Here is a 16,607-nt window from a genome sequence, read left to right on the forward strand (position 1 = left end):
AGTACATATTCTTTGTTACCTTATTAAAACCTTCTCATGAAATATAGTAGGATAAAATCTTGGTTGAGAAGAAACAAAAAGTGTGTAGTATGTTCTACTCCCTTGACAAAGACCACAATTCAGTTGTTTATTCTTCGTATGCCAATCTTTTATGCTATTTTCTCAAGAGTCAAAGTTGATATGAATTTGATGAATAAATTTGTTGTATTATCACTTTAACAAATTTGTTGTATATCAATATAACCATTTGTGGTTGCATGCCCGAGGAAGCTACTACAAGAATTTTCAGCAAACTACTTGTTTGAGCTATTTGAAACCTCTCTGCTCAAGCTATTTGCATGTTGCCTTCTTGATTTCAAGTGATACCAACCCACCTCTCAAGACGTACTTTAGAAGAAAATACCGACAAAAGAATAAAGAGTTGAATTCGGGACAAACAACTGCTACAACAGTTGTCTAACAGTTATTATTCCTAGTTTATAGTTTATAGTGTCAGTCTTATCCTTTTATGTTCTCTATATATATGTAATCAGGATTAGTTATTGGTATTATGTAATTAAGAGTCAAAACTACTATTTTCTGGAGTCTTGTCCTCTCCACACGGACAACTTTATCTGTATAGTTGTGTTTAAGATACTTGCACAAACTATTTTCAGTAAATCTACTTGCTTTGTCTATTTTGTCGGATCTCTACTTTTGGTTACTATTAGTTTTGGTATTAGAGCAGATCGATCCAATATGATCAATAGCAGATTGTCTAATTCCCAAGAAGGCGTTACCAATGTTAAATCTCTTGCCCAACAATTATCTGCCATAGTGTCAAAGTTAAATACTATTGACTCCCTGGCAGCAGATGTTCCAACATTGAAGGCCCAGACTAGTTGCACTCAACAAGAAGAATCTAGTCACAGAAATCGTAATAAAGGAAAGTCTGTTTGGCAAGATGAGGAAGAAGACATTGATAGTCCATCTTTGTAAAAAAATCCTCCCCGAAAGCCATACACAAAGATGTAATTCCCCAGATTTGAAGGAGGCGATCAAACTCAAAAGGAACTTAAAGTTGACATCACGGCGATGTATTTGAAGGGGATGCTCTGGATCTCTTCTCTTGGATAAATCGTATGCGAACTTTGCTTTATTGGGAAGAACTTGTTAAAGCATTGCAGAAAAATTATGGTCCTGCAGAGTTTCAAAATCCTAACGAGCACCTTTGTAACATTCAGCTAACAGGTTCTATACATGAGTATCGTCAAGAAGTTTCAAAGCATTCATCTAGGGTTACAAATTGGCTAGATCACTGTCTTTTAGGGGTGTTCGTGAATGGGTTTAAAGAGGAACTTAAATCTGATGTTAGGATTCACAAACCTAGAACAGTTTACAGGGCTATGAGTTTGGCACTTGAATTTGAAAATAAATTAGGCACAACTTGCAGTAATAGAGTGCCTAATTAGACCCCAAACAATAGACCCACGGTACAAAATCCATTGAATTCTTTTAGAAACACCTAGAACAATTCTTCATCTGCAAATCACAATTTACGCAGTAGTGTTTCATCTAACCCAGCCGCTTCACAACCTCTTCAAATGCGAACATGGGATACCGAGAGGAGAAATCTTATGGAACAAGGACATTGCTTTGGTTGCCATGAGAAATTTGCACCCGGTCATAGATGCAAATCTGCAAAATTATCTCTCATGGAGATTACTGGAGAAGGTCAATTGGAATAGGTTGACGAGGTCAATGCAATAATTGGTGATAACCCTCAAGAAAATGACCTTGCTGAAATTTCCTTCCATGCCATTTTGGGACAATCAGTGGGTGCTACAATGAAGCTTCAGGGTGAGATCAATGGTAAAAAGGTTTTAATACTTGTGGATAGTGGTTCCACACATAATTTTGTGGCTGATTCCATTGTGGAGGAGCATAATATACCAGTAGAAATGGTTTCAACATTTGGTGTGCAAATAGGGAATGGGGATATTATACACTGCAATAAAGTTTGTCGGAATCTTCAAATTCAATTGCCGGGCTTTACTATCACTTATGATTACTACCCTTTTGCAATTGGAGGGGCTGATTTGATTTTTGGTATCAAATGGTTAGCTTCTCTCAATACGATTCAAGCTAACTGGAAGGATATGTTCATAATTTTCAATTGGCAAGGGAAGCGTTACAAATTGCAAGGCATGAGATCGACAAATTCAGCCACAACTTCTCTCTAATCTTTTAACATGGTATCAAAAGTTCCAGGTAATGCAATCCAAACCCTTTTACGTGAATTCCAGTTTGTGTTTTCTGAACCAACATCTCTTCCACCATTTAGAGCACATTCTCATGCTATTCCTCTGTTACCAAATTCTAAACCTCCAAACATCAGACCTTATCGTTACCCACATGGTCAAAAAACTGAAATTGAGAACAAAGTTGCAACTTTATTAGAATCTGGTTTCATTCGCCCTAGTTCAAGTCCCTTTGCTAGTCCGGTTCTACTAGTTTAGTTCAAGTCCCTTTGCTAATCCGGTTCTGCTAGTTAAAAAGAAAGATAACTCTTAGCTGTTTTGTGTGGATTACCGTACTGTCCTAGACAAATATCCAATTCCAAATATCAATGAGTTGTTAGATGAATTACATGGGGCCACAATTTTTTCTAAAATTGATCTTCGTTCCGGATACCATCAAATTCATGTCCAACCTGATGATGTCTATAAAACTGCCTTCCGCACTCATTCAGGCCATTATGAGTTTCTCGTAATGCCTTTTGGACTCACCAATGCATCATCCACATTTCAAGGTGCCATGAATGATCTTTTCAGGCCATACCTTCGAAAATCTGTCCTATTGTTCTTTGATGATATTCTAATCTATAGTCCTGACCCTCAAACATACTAACACCTTCAAACAGTCCTCCATCTTCTTTCTGTCAATTCCTTTTTTTTCTAATCCAAATAAATGTTTATTTGGTCAACACCAAGTTGGTTTTTTTTGTCATGTGATTTCTCAAGATGGAGTAGCCGTGGATTCAGAAAAAATATATGCGGTGTTGGAATGGCCTGTTCCAAAGAATGTCAAGAAACTTCATGGTTTCTTAGGTCTCACAGGTTATTATAGGCACTTTGTTAAGAACTATGGGATCATTGCTCGTCCTTTAACAGAATTGACCAAGAAAGATGCTTTTACCTGGCATGCAAAAGTAGAGCAGGTTTTCCAAAATCTTAAGAGGATCTTGACATCAGTACCAGTGCTTCGTCTTTCAGATTTCACTCAACAGTTTACAGTTGAGTGTGATGCTTCATCTGATGGAGTTGGGGCTATTTTACTGCAACATTGTCATCGAGTAGCCTATTTCAGTAAGGAATTTTCCTTTTCTAGTCGCATTAAATCTACTTATGATTGTGAATTGCTGGCTTTGGTCTTTGCATTGCAAAAATGGAAGCATTATCTTTTGGGTCAGCATTTTATTGTCACTACTGACCATTGTAGCCTAAAGTATCTCTTGCACCAGCGGGTGACTACTGCTGAACAACAACGTTTGTTGTTTAAATTATTGCCATTTGATTTCACTATTGTCTATAAGTCAGGAAGTGAAAACAAAGGAGCTGATACCTTATCTCGTCGCCCTCAACATGCTGGTTTTTTTATCTTTGGTGATGCCTATTCCATTAGATTTCAGTGATTTGATAGAAGCAATTGAAGCTGATCCATATACTAAGCAGATTCAAGATCAACTCTCTTCTGATCCGTCGATTCATCCTAATTTCTCGTTGTCTGCTAACCATCTTTACTACAAATCTTGGCTGGTTATTCCTGATTATCCTAAACTCAAAGTTAAGATTTTAGCAGAGTCACATGATTCTCCAACAGGAGGGCACAGAGGTTACTTGAAAACTCTCAAAAGGGTATCTACAAATTTTTTCTGGCCTTGTTTGAAGCATGATGTTAAGTCCTTTGTCCAGAATTGTTTGATATGCCATCAACATAAATATGAAACATTATCTCCAGCTGGTCTCTTACAACCTTTGCCCATTCCTAATAGAATTTGGGAGGATATCTCCCTTGATTTCATTATTGGGCTTCCTCCTTCTAATGCCTTTGATACTATTCTTGTGGTGGTTGACAGGTTTAGCAAATACAATCATTTTCTTGCTTTATCTCATCCCTTTACTGCTAAAACAGTGGCTGGGGTTTTTTGTAAGGAAATTGTCAGGTTGCATGGTTTACCGCGCTCCATTCTTTTAGATCGTGATGTTGTCTTCACAAGTGCTTTTTGGCAGGAACTTTTTTGCCTTAGTCGCACTCGTCTCCGTATGGGTACTTCCTATCATCCCCAATCTGACGGTCAAACATAGGTGGTCAATCGATGCCTTGAAACTTACTTAAGTTTTTTTGCTCATGACAAGCCCAAATCATGGCTTCAATATCTCTCTTGGGCTGAATAATTTTTCAACATTGGATACCATTCTTCAACCAATATGGCTCCTTTCCAGATTGTGTGTGGGAGAGAACCACCACTCTTGCATCCCTTTGTTCATGGAGAACTAAAATTGCTGAACTTGAACAGCAGCTCGTGGAGCAAGATCAAATGTTAGAGGTACTACGTTCCAATCTCATGAAGGCTCAATCCATAATGAAGTCTCAAGCTGATTCCAAGCAACGTGACTTGTTTTTTAATGTGGGTGCTACTGTTTTCCTTCGTTTGCGACCTTATCAGCAGAAGAGTTTAGCCAAACGTCTTAATGAGAAGCTTTCACCTCGATATTTTAGACAATACAAAATTGTTCGTCGAGTTGGTCCTATTTTTTTTATGAATTGCAGCTTCTTGAAACATCTAAGGTACATCATATTTTTCATGTCTCGTTGCTTCGTCTTGCTTGTGGTTGTTATGATATTGCTTCCTCTCCATTCTTACCACTATCGGGTGAATTGGAATTTATGGTGGAACCTAAAAAAGTTTTATCGCATCGTTGGGTGAAAGAGTCAGGAGTGCCAACTCCGGAATTACTTATTCAATGGCGTCATCGTCCTGTTGAAGAGGCTAGTTGGGAAGACTATGACTAGTATAGCTTGCTGTTCAATTTCCTTTGTTCTGCCTTGAGGACAAGGCATCTTTTAAGGGGGATGCACTGATACCAACCCACCTCTCAAGACGTACTTTAGAAGAAAATATCGACAAAAGAATAAAGAGTTGAATTCTGGACAAACAACTGCTATAACAGTTGTCTAGCAGTTATTATTCCTAGTTTATAATGTATCCAAAAAATTGTGTAATGGACATCCACAATATGGCGTATTTACTACTCATTGGAGTTCATCCTTAGATAATGTGCCTCATTAAAACCTTACTAGGAAAATCCTATGGGAAAAAAAACCTATTGAAAGAAAAGAGCACATATCTAGTAATACACATTGAAAGCTGCCTCATTAAAAACCTTACCAGGAAAATCCAGTGGGACAAAACCTCAGTTAAGAAAAAAAGAGTGCAGCGCATATTTTACCCCCAATTAAAAAATTACTTAATTCTTGTAAATGATGCCTCTCAATCTTATATTAAATTTTCAAATATTGATATTGGTTGTGTCTTTGTAACCAAATCACATTCATGAAGATGTTGCATCTTTGAGTTTATTCTGATATATCATTTTCTTGTCTCTTGGATATGTTGACTTCAACCAAATGCATCATTGAAAATCACTTAGTTTGTGAACTCGTCGGCGTAGACAAATTACTCATTCGATTAGTTTATAGCAATAGTCAAGTGACAGAGCCTTTCATGTAATAAAATTGATTGTCTTGTTGAATAATATGATATGGAAGTATTTCCACATGAAAACATATACATCTCTTGAGATCAAACTTCGTATAAATCAAATGATTTCCTATAGTTTCATAACCAATAAACCTTGACAAGATTGGTTAGAATAAACACATTTATAAATCAATATTTGATTCACTTTGATATCTCTATTGATATGACTAATGTTATATTTTGCATTAACATTAATAAAATTACTATACCATGAGTAGTAATAGCAGGATACATAACTGCACCAATTGCATTATGACATAGTAGTTTCTAATCATTTTAAAGAGATCGAAATAGATCTTCCTTTATGTTAAGCTATCTCACAATTATTGGGGTACTCAATAAGATCATTTTGAAAACTTTTAAACCCTTCAAGGATTTTAATATAATCTTTACCTGTCTAGCTAGACATGAAAACAATTTATTATATGTATTCAAGTTTTTCATATATTGTCAGATTGGAGAAATCGCATTGCATCCACCACAAGAGAACACATATCCATATAATAATGTTAGGACTTTTGTGAAAAATCTCTATACCCCCATGGACAAGCCGTACTTTATATCTTACAATTTTACTTGTTGCATAATAATCTATTTGTACCCCCACTGACATTATATTAAAAACATTACTTTTTCATGTGAAATAAAATATACTTGGGCCAATCATTTATCTGTCGATACTATTTGACAAAGATGATACACGATCCTTGTCACCATTTATAATTTTGAACGCTACATTATCATTCATGGTTATCTGATATCGATCCTAATATGACATAACTTGTCAACCTATCTTTATTTCTCATCATTTTTAGGTAACTAAACCTTTGCCAAGGTTTTATAAAGTATTATGTCATGGTACTCTTTCTAAAGCACTTGCCTCATTATTATGATCATCTTGATCATTTTTTCCTCTTCTTCTTCAACAAGTTTTATCTTTCAAATCGATTTATCTATCATGGTTCAGGCGTGTTATAAATTATGTCCTTAAAGGAATTTTTATTGAAGCATTGTAACTTATTTTAACATAGGGTCAACAAATACGTCTCATAATTGACTTAAATTATTTTTTCATAGAGAATCATACTAATGATAATTCATTATGTATAACATATTTTTCAGTTGCTTATCATCCCTCCCCCAAATGTTAGAGAATCTAACATTCACCCAACCTTATTTGGGGACTCATCTTTGTGCATTGCGCAGTGGTGGTTCAATTGAATAATATACACACATTTAAATTTCTATTATTTGGTTCTTGACCCTGAACCTATTATTTGGTTCATACAAAAAAATATTGGGAGTCTTGTACTCATAACCATTGGGTTAGCTATAATTGGAGTCATATAATTTATGCTTAAACCACTTGGATATAAATCAACATCATTAATATAATTTTATAATTTGTAGTGTGCTCTTGATTTAACAATTCGAGCAAACACCCTTGCAACAATTAAATTACAAGTTTATAACAAAGCAAATGTGACCATAACATAGATGCATCTATTAAAATCATAAAATAGTATATGGTCCACATGACGGGTGAACGGATCCATATTAACCTTTTCATACATTTCAAAAATTCAGGAGATACAAATCTTAACCTTTGTCATGCCCCGAGGCTACCCCTAGACGTAATACGAGACCTAGGATCACGAGTGATCCCAAGCTAACCCTGAGTCACACATATATCAAGCGTACTATAAAAGTTACTGAGTAAAACATATACTATGCGGAAGCTAAAACTATGGATATCTGAAGATGGGAAAAAACACAAATAGTCTGACTATAAGTTAAATAAACTTAGAGTTTAATGTTGACTGACCCAACACGTAACAACTCGAGTTGAATCTACTACTATGTGTGAAAAGCCTCTACTGAATTGAGTTGTTGGGACATGCCCCAGCTAACTCTAACAAAACTAAAAACTGGAAGTAAAGACTAATATAGAAAGCATGTCTATTGTCCTCTAAGTATGAGGACTCACTACCAAAGCTGCTGAAGTCGAATCGAGAATCGATCTAAGCATGATCTGGATGCTGAGTGTCTGAATCTACATCATGAAACAATTTAGCGCAAAGTATACGTTAGTACTTGGAATGTACTGAGCATGCAAGATATAGATATGTAAAGCTGAACAAAGTATATAAACTGAACAATGCATATGTGAGCAATAATATAATCTAAACAAGGATATAGATATGTACTGAAGTATAACTGAAAGATAAACTGATTGCAATGACCAAGTATTAATCATGAAGATAACATGCTGAACTCTATACTGAAGTAACTGCTGAAAACCTAGTCAATGCACTAAGAGTTTCACTGTGGCAACTACTATAAACCGACGTAAACCATGTGAGCTAAACGCCGAGTCCGATGTATACACCCCATCAAGAGGACCCAATATACCTTGCTAGGGGTATAAAGGCATAAATGTTGCGTGATCACTAATATTGATGCCCAACAGAAGGGACTTACAATCCTACACAGGCACGTAATTCTAGGACTATGAGGGTACACTGAACCCTAGTCCAACTCGGTGCTAAGTCTACTTTCAACTGAATACATATGAAACTAAATGAACTAAATACTGAGTAGTTCAAAATACTGACATGCTAACTAAGAATTCAAGTATAGTTCATGAACTAAGAGAATTTACACAACTATGGTTCTAAGTTTTATACATGGAATTAAGCAACATTTCCAAGAAAACATGTTATTTAGACTATGGATACTATAGCAGCTGAAAATTCCCAAGATTTTACAAACCCTAGGTCTAAACAAGTTATGTGGAATCAAGGAAATGATTGAATGCTAGGGACCTAGTGGATGAAAGGAACCCACTGGTGAAATTCCACATACCTGGTGACGAAATCTATGGAGAAATCCTTTGAATTTTGGGGCTGAACTTTGAAGAACACTGGTGTTTGTTCTTGAAAGAAACTAGCACCTCTTTTTCTTCTTTTCATTCTAACTTGGATGATTTTTGGAGAATGAGGGTTCTGAGTATGTCTGACTAGATTATTAGGCTTAGACTGAGTAAAACGACGTATTTTAGGCATCAAGCGACGTAGTTTAAGTGCCCAAAACATAAGGAAAAAGACAAAAATGATCATGACTTAAATTTGATGAAGTGCCACTCAGCAGGGGTCTGACGAGCCATCGTTTGAACCACTGCCCGTCAACTGGGTCGTGGTTTGAGGTTTGTGTGACAGAGCTTTACTAACATGATCATAACTTTTTACTCAGAGCTTGAATTTAGCAAACTCAGTGGCGTTAGAAAGAGCACTCAATTATCTTTAATTTGATAGGTCATGGGCGACAAAATTCATTTTTTGTAAAAGATATGACATTTTGAAGTAGACCCAAAAGTCATTTTCTCTAAATAGCTGTTGATCCTCACTTACGGCCAGACCTATGGTTTAGGTCAACCCACATACCGTACTGGTTGGTTGTGGGTGGGATCAGAGACCTCTAAGTCTGGAACCCAATGACGGGACCCCACCTACGGTTCGTAGGTCTATCGATGAACCATGGACCACACCCGTAGGTCTCAGCTTTCGCTCTTGAAATTCCTCTAAGTCTGGGATTCACCTACGAGACCTACCTATGACTCATGCATTGAATGAACAATCGTCTTGGTGAACCATATAAAAGTACTGGGACCTGACATTTTGGAGTTCTAGGACTGGCTAACCACGGGCCCACCTACGGATCATGTGTCAGACCACACACCGTCGGTGGATTCCGTTGGTTCTAGCATCACATCCTGGAAAGTTGCATTTTTTTTCTACCTTCTCAAATCCGATGTGTTACAATATCTCCTCCTTGGGAACATTAGTCCTCGAATGAAGCCTAAATAAGCTGAGTTTGGAGAAAAGAGCTGAAATTCCTACCAATTGAGTATTAGCCATTGGTATCTAACTGAACGGAGTTCCATGAATCATGCTAATGTGCTGAAATACAATGATAATTGAGGGAACAAGATACTGGGGATGAATTACACAAGAGTAAACTGAGGGACTAGAGATGAACTATTACCTGAAGCTGAAATGGAATCGAAAGGAAAGAGGTGAGGATACTTGGCCATCATGGCTGCTTCTGCTTCCCAAGTAGCTCCTTTTATGGACTGACTCCTCCGCAAAACCTTTAGTGAAGCGACTTCCTTATTTCTCAACCTACGAACGTGGCGGTTAAGAATTTCAGCTAGCACCTCTTCATAAGTGAGACTATCCTTCACAACCACACTCTCTAATGGTACTATCGATGTCGGATCACCCACACACTTTTTCAACAAGGAAATATGAAAGACTGGATGAGCAGCTGCTAGTTTTGCTGGCAACTCTAACTTATAAGCCACATTACCAACCCTTTTTTGGATTTTGTAAGGACCTACATATCTAGGACTGAGCTTCCCCTTTTTGCCAAATCCCATCACCCCTTCATAGGTTACACCTTCAGGAAAATTCAATCATCAATTCCAAACTCTAAGTCCCTTCTTCTCACATCTGCATAGGTCTTCTGACGACTATGAGCTATCTTTAGTCTATCTCTGATAAGCTGAACTTTCTCCATAGCCTCATGAACCGAATCTAGTCCAATCAAGGCTGCTTCAACTACATCAAACCAACCAATCATGACCTGCATCTATGCCCATATAGTGCCCCAAATGGGGCCATTTGAATACTTGAATGAAAGCTATTATTATAGTAGAACTCTATGAGAGGTAGGCTATCATCTCAACTACCCTTTAAATCGATCACACAAGCTCTCAACATGACCTCTAAGGTCTGAATGGTACGCTTTGCCTGACCATCCCTCTATGGATGAAATACTGTATTGAGATTTACTTGAGTACCAAGACCTTTCTGAAATGATTTTCAGAAATAAGAGGTAAATCGAGGACCTCTATGTGAGGATGATAGACAAGGGAACCCTATGCAACATAACTATATCATTGATGTAGAGTTTGGAGTAGTCCTCCACTGAATCTATAGTCTTGACAACCAAGAAGTGAGCAGACTTCGTGTCTTTGTCCACTATCACCCAAATGGAGTCATGTTATCTGCGAGTACGAGGTAAAACTGTAATAAAGTCCATGTTTATCACTTCCCACTTCCATGTAGGAATGTTAATCTCTTTAGTCATACCTCCTGGTTTATGATGTTCTACCTTAACCTGTTGACAGTTAGGACACATAGCCACAAAGCCTGTTATGTCCCTTTTCGTGCCATTCTACCAAAAGACTTCCTATAAATCACGGTACATCTTAGTTGCACCTGGATGAATGGAATACCTGGAGTTATTAGCTTCATTAAGGATCTGCTGCCTCAACTCACCCACATTAGGAACACATAAGCGACTTTGGTAACGAAGCACACCATCTCTCCCTTGGGAGAAAACCTCAACTTTCTGCTGATGAACTGCACCTTTCAACTGAAGTAATATAGGATCAATGTCCTATTTTTCCTTAACCTCTGCTACCAATGAGGATTCTGATCCATTTGGAACTATCACACCACCATCTGATGTGTGTGTAAGGCAAACTCCTAAGCGAGGAAGTCGGTGAACATCTTTGGCTAACTCTTTCTTTTCTTCCTCAACGTGTGCTACACTACCCATAGACAGTCTGCTGAGAGTATCAGCCACTACATTGGCCTTACCTGGATGGTAAATCACATTCATGTCATAGTCTTTGAGGAATTCAAGCCATCTCCTCTAACAAAGATTCAACTCTTTATGGGTGAACACATACTTGAGGCACTTATGATCTGTGAACACATAAGTGAGGCTCTTATGATCTGTGAACACATCATTATGAACACTATAGAAGTAGTGTCTCAAAATCTTTAGGAAAAATACTACGACTACAAGTTTGAGATTATGAGTCGGGTAATTCTTCTCGTGGATCTTAAGCTGTCTAGAAGCATAAGCTATGACCTTACCCCGCTTCATCAACACACAACTAGGTCAACCCTGGAGGCATCACAATAAATCACATAACCGTCTGAACCATCTGGTATAGTCAAGACAGGAGCAATAGTCAACCTAGTTTTCAGTTCTGAGAAGCTTTTATCTCACTCATCTGAGCACTGAAATTTGACCTTCTTCTGAGTCAAATTGGTCAATGGGGAAGCTATGAATGAAAATCCTTCAAAAAATCTGCTGTAATAACCGATCAAACCTAAGAAGCTTCTGATATCTGTTGAAGAGGTGGGTTTGGGCCAGTGTTGTACTGCCTCAATTTTTTTGAGAATCCACTTAGATCCATTCGCTCGATACCACATGACCAAGGAAAGCGATGAACCGTAGCCAAAATTTACATTTGTTGAACTTAGCAAATAGATTACGATTGTTGAGAGTTTGTAGAACAATTCTGAGATGAGTCACATGCTTTTCCTCACTCCAAGAATAAATGAGGATATCATCAATAAAGACGATGACGAACAAGTCCAAATACTGTTTGAACACCCTTTTCATTAAATTCATGAAAGTTGCAGAAGCATTGTTAGTCCAAAATACATAACTACATATTCATAGTGACCATACCGAGTCCGGAAGGCTGTCTTCGGGATATCACTATTTCTGACTCTGAGTTGATGATAGCTGAATCTGAGGACTATCTTAGAAAAACAACTAGCACCCTGAAGTTGGTCGAACAAGTCATCAATCCTGGGGATAGGATACTTATTCTTGATGCTTTGTTCAACTACCGATATGCAATGCACATTCTGAGAGAACCTTCTTTATTTTTCATGAACAACACTAGAGCACCTCATGGAGAGATACTATATCTGATGAATCCCTTATCTAGGTCCTTCAACTACTCTTTCAATTCCTTAAGCTCGGCTGGAGCCATTCTGTAAGGAGGAATTGAAATAGGCTTGGTATATGGGAGGAGATCTATTCCGAAGTTGATTTCCCTTTCAGGAGGAACTCTAGGAAGATTTTCTGAGAACACTTCGGGAAACTCATTTACTATTGGGACTGACTCTAGAGTTGGGGTTTCAGAGTTTGAATCCTTAACCTAAACAAGATGATAGATATACCCTTTGGAAATCATTTTTGTAGACTTAAGGTAAGAGTTGAATCGACCTATAGGCATTGAGCTACTACCCTTCCACTCTAAGACTGGCTCATTTGGAAATTGAAACCGATTGATCCTAGTTCTACAATCGACTGAGGCATAACAGGAATGTAGCCAATCTATGCCAAAAATGATAGAGAAATCTACCATTTCTAACTCTAAAAGGTTTGATGAGGTGACTTTCTGAGAAACTGTGACATGACAATTTTTGTATACCTGTCTAGCTATAACTAGGTTACCAACTGGAGTAGAGATTGAGAAGGGTTCTGAGAGAGTTTCTGGACTGACACCAAAGTTTACTGCTATATAGGGAGTTATAAAAGAAAGTGTAGCCCCTAGATCTAATAATGCATAAACATATAAATGAAAGACTCTCAACGTACAAGTAACCACATCGGGATAATATTCTTGGTCCAGGCGAGCCTGAAGAGCATACAACCTATTTTGGCGCTGACCACCACCTGTACCAGATGAGACACCATGTTGGGTGGGGTGACTCGCTGGAGTTGCTGAAGTAGTAGATTGAGTCTTGTAACCTCCTTGTCCTTGCCCAGCAAAAGGTCAATCCTTCAACCCGTGACCAGACTGACCACACCCAAAACACTCCTCTCTCCTTGCAAGACGCTCTCCCGGATGATTCTTACCACACTTTGGATAAGTTGGAAAAGTCCGGTTACCTGAAGCACTCCCCTGTGACTTAGAGCCTGATGCCCTACCTTTCTGATCCTGTCGAAATTTGGGGGATGGAGCACTAGCTGGTGAAGGTGCTGAGGCTGTAGACCTCTGCTGAAACTGTGAGTGATTCCCACTACTCGATTCTGCCGAGAGTATTCATAATTCCCTGTTCTAGCCTTCTTGTCTTAGCCATTTATGTAAGCTTATCTCCTTCAACCTGCTGAGCATGATTCATGAGTCTAGAGATATCCATATCCCCTAACATCATAACATTCCTGCACTCGATATTTACTAAATTAGATACTCCAAACAAGAACTTGCTCATTTGTGCCCTCGAATCAGAAACCATATGTGGAGCATACCTGGAGAGCTGAGTGAACTTAAGTCTATATTCTTGGATTGACATTGAGCCCTACTTCAAGTACATAAACCCATGAGCCTTAGCCTACCTTAACTCTGTCGGGAAGAACCTATCCTAAAAGCTCTAGTAAAATAGTCCCATGTAAGAGGAGATGCATTCTCACCCCTATTTTCCTTCCACTAGGTGAACCACATCCTTGAGTTGATAGGATGCTAACTCAACACTCTCAATACCAGTCACTTGCATTACCTCCAGAATCTTCTTAACCTCATAAATTCGACCCTAGAAACTCTGGCAGATTCCTACAAACAAACTCTCGAACCCTAACTGCAATTGATCAACCATTAGTGTTTGCAGGACTTGTGGCCTGCTGATTGTTTTGATTGGCTACACTCTGAGCCAAGAGTTGGATCACATTCTGAAATTCAATATTCGTAACCTCATGGTTCGGGACTCGAGGAACTGCATTAGTAATGTGTGCATTAGCATTTCGTGTGTTAGCTCTATGAGGAGGCATGATCTAAATAACATAACGACAGATTAAAACGGAGAAGTTGAATCATACCTCACACACAATAAGAATAGCAAAGAAAGTGAAGTTTTTTTTCCCTAAAACACTTTATAGCCTCCCCCTCATAGGTGTGGCGCGCTTCACACTCATGAAAGGGACTCTACTTAGTGCGGATTTCAAACACCCTAGGACTGTTGAACCTAATACTATGATACCAAGTTTGTCACGCCCCGAGGCTACCCCCTAGACGTAACACGGGACCTACGATCATGAGTGACCCCAAGCTAACCCTGAGTTTGGCATATATCAAGCATACTATAAAAGTTACTGAGTACAACATATACTATATGGAAGCTAAAGCAGTGGATAGCTAAAGATGGGTAAACACCCAAATAGTTTGAATATAAGTGAAATAAATTAAGAGTTTAATGTTGACTGATCCAACACGTAACAACTCGAGATAAATATACTACTATGTCTGAAAAGCCTCTGCAGAATTGAGTTGCCGAGACATACCCCCAACTAACTCTAACAAAACTGAAAACTGGAAGTAAAGACTAAAATAAAAATCATGTCTATTATCCTCGAAGTTTGAGGACTCGCCACTGAAGCTGCTGAAGTCGAATCAAGAATCAATCTAAGCGTGATTTAGATGCTGAGTGCCTGAACCTACATCATGAAATGATGAAGCGCAAAGTATATGTCAGTACTTGAAATGTACTGAGCATGCATGATATAGATATGCTAAGCTGAATAAAGTAAATAAGCTGAACAATGCATAACTGAACAAAGTATATAAGTTGAACAATGCATAACTGAGCAATGATATAATCTGAACAAGGATATAGATATGTACTAAAGTATAACATAAAGATAAACCGAATGCAATTATCAAGTACCAATCATGAAGATAACATGCTAAACTATATACTGAAGTAACTGCTGAAAACTTGGTCAATGAACTAAGAGACTAACTGTGAGAGCTACTATTAATCGACATAAACCACGTGAGCTAAATGTGGAGTCTGATGCATATGCCCCATCGAGAGGACCCAATATACCTTGCCAGAGGTATAAAGGCATGATTGTGGCGTGATCAGTAATATTGATGCCCAACAGAGGGGACTTATAATCCTACGCAGACACATAGTCCTAGGAGTGTGAGGGTACGAACCCTATTCCAACTCGGTGCTAAGTCTACTCCCAACTAAATACATATGAAGCTAAAGTGCACTAACATGCTAACTAAGAATGCAACATTTATATACTAAGAATGTGACATTCGAAATCTGGAGCATGATTTTCAGTTTAGCTGACCTAGCAATTATAAATCATGAACTAGGAGAATTTACACAACTAGGGTTTTGAGTTTTATACAAGGAATTAAGAAACGTTTCCAAGAAAACATGTTATATAGACTATGGATACTGTAGCAGCTGAAATCACCACAATTCCCAAGAATTTACAAACCTTATGTCTAAACAAGTTATGTGGAATCAAGGAACTGACTAAATTCTAGGGACCTAGTGGATGAAAGGAACCCACTAGTGAGATCCCATATACCTAGTGACGAAATCTACAGAGAAATCATTTAGATTTTTGGGCTAAACTTTGAAGAACACTGCTACTTGTTCTTGAAAGAAACTGGCGCCTCTTTCTCTTCTTTTCGTTTTTAACTTGGATCATTTTTGGAAAATGAGGGTTCTGGGTATGTCTGACTAGATTATTAGGATTATATTGAGTAAAACGACGTATTTTAGGCATCAAACGATGTAGTTTAAGTGCCCAAAGCATAGGGGAAAAGATAAAAAGACCCTGACTTAAAGTTCACGATGTGACACTCACGAGGGGACTGACGGTCCTTCGTTTGAAACACTACCCATCAACTAGATCATGGTTTAAGGTTTGCCCGACAAGACTTCACTAAAACGAGCATAACTTTTTACTTCGAGCTTGGATTTTAGCAAACTTGGTGGTGTTAGAAAGAGGATTCAATTATCTTTAATTTGATAGGTCATGGGACACCTAATTCATATTTTGCTAAAAGATATAACTCTTTGAAGTTGACCCAAAAGCTATTTTTCTCTAAATAGTTGTTGACCCTCACCTACGGCCAGACCTACGGTTTGTAGGTCCAACCATGGACCGCACTGGTCGGCTATGGGTG

This window comes from Solanum tuberosum, unplaced genomic scaffold, assembly GCF_000226075.1.
Source record: "Solanum tuberosum cultivar DM 1-3 516 R44 unplaced genomic scaffold, SolTub_3.0 scf00276, whole genome shotgun sequence".
In the NCBI taxonomy this organism is placed as follows: Eukaryota; Viridiplantae; Streptophyta; class Magnoliopsida; order Solanales; family Solanaceae; genus Solanum; species Solanum tuberosum.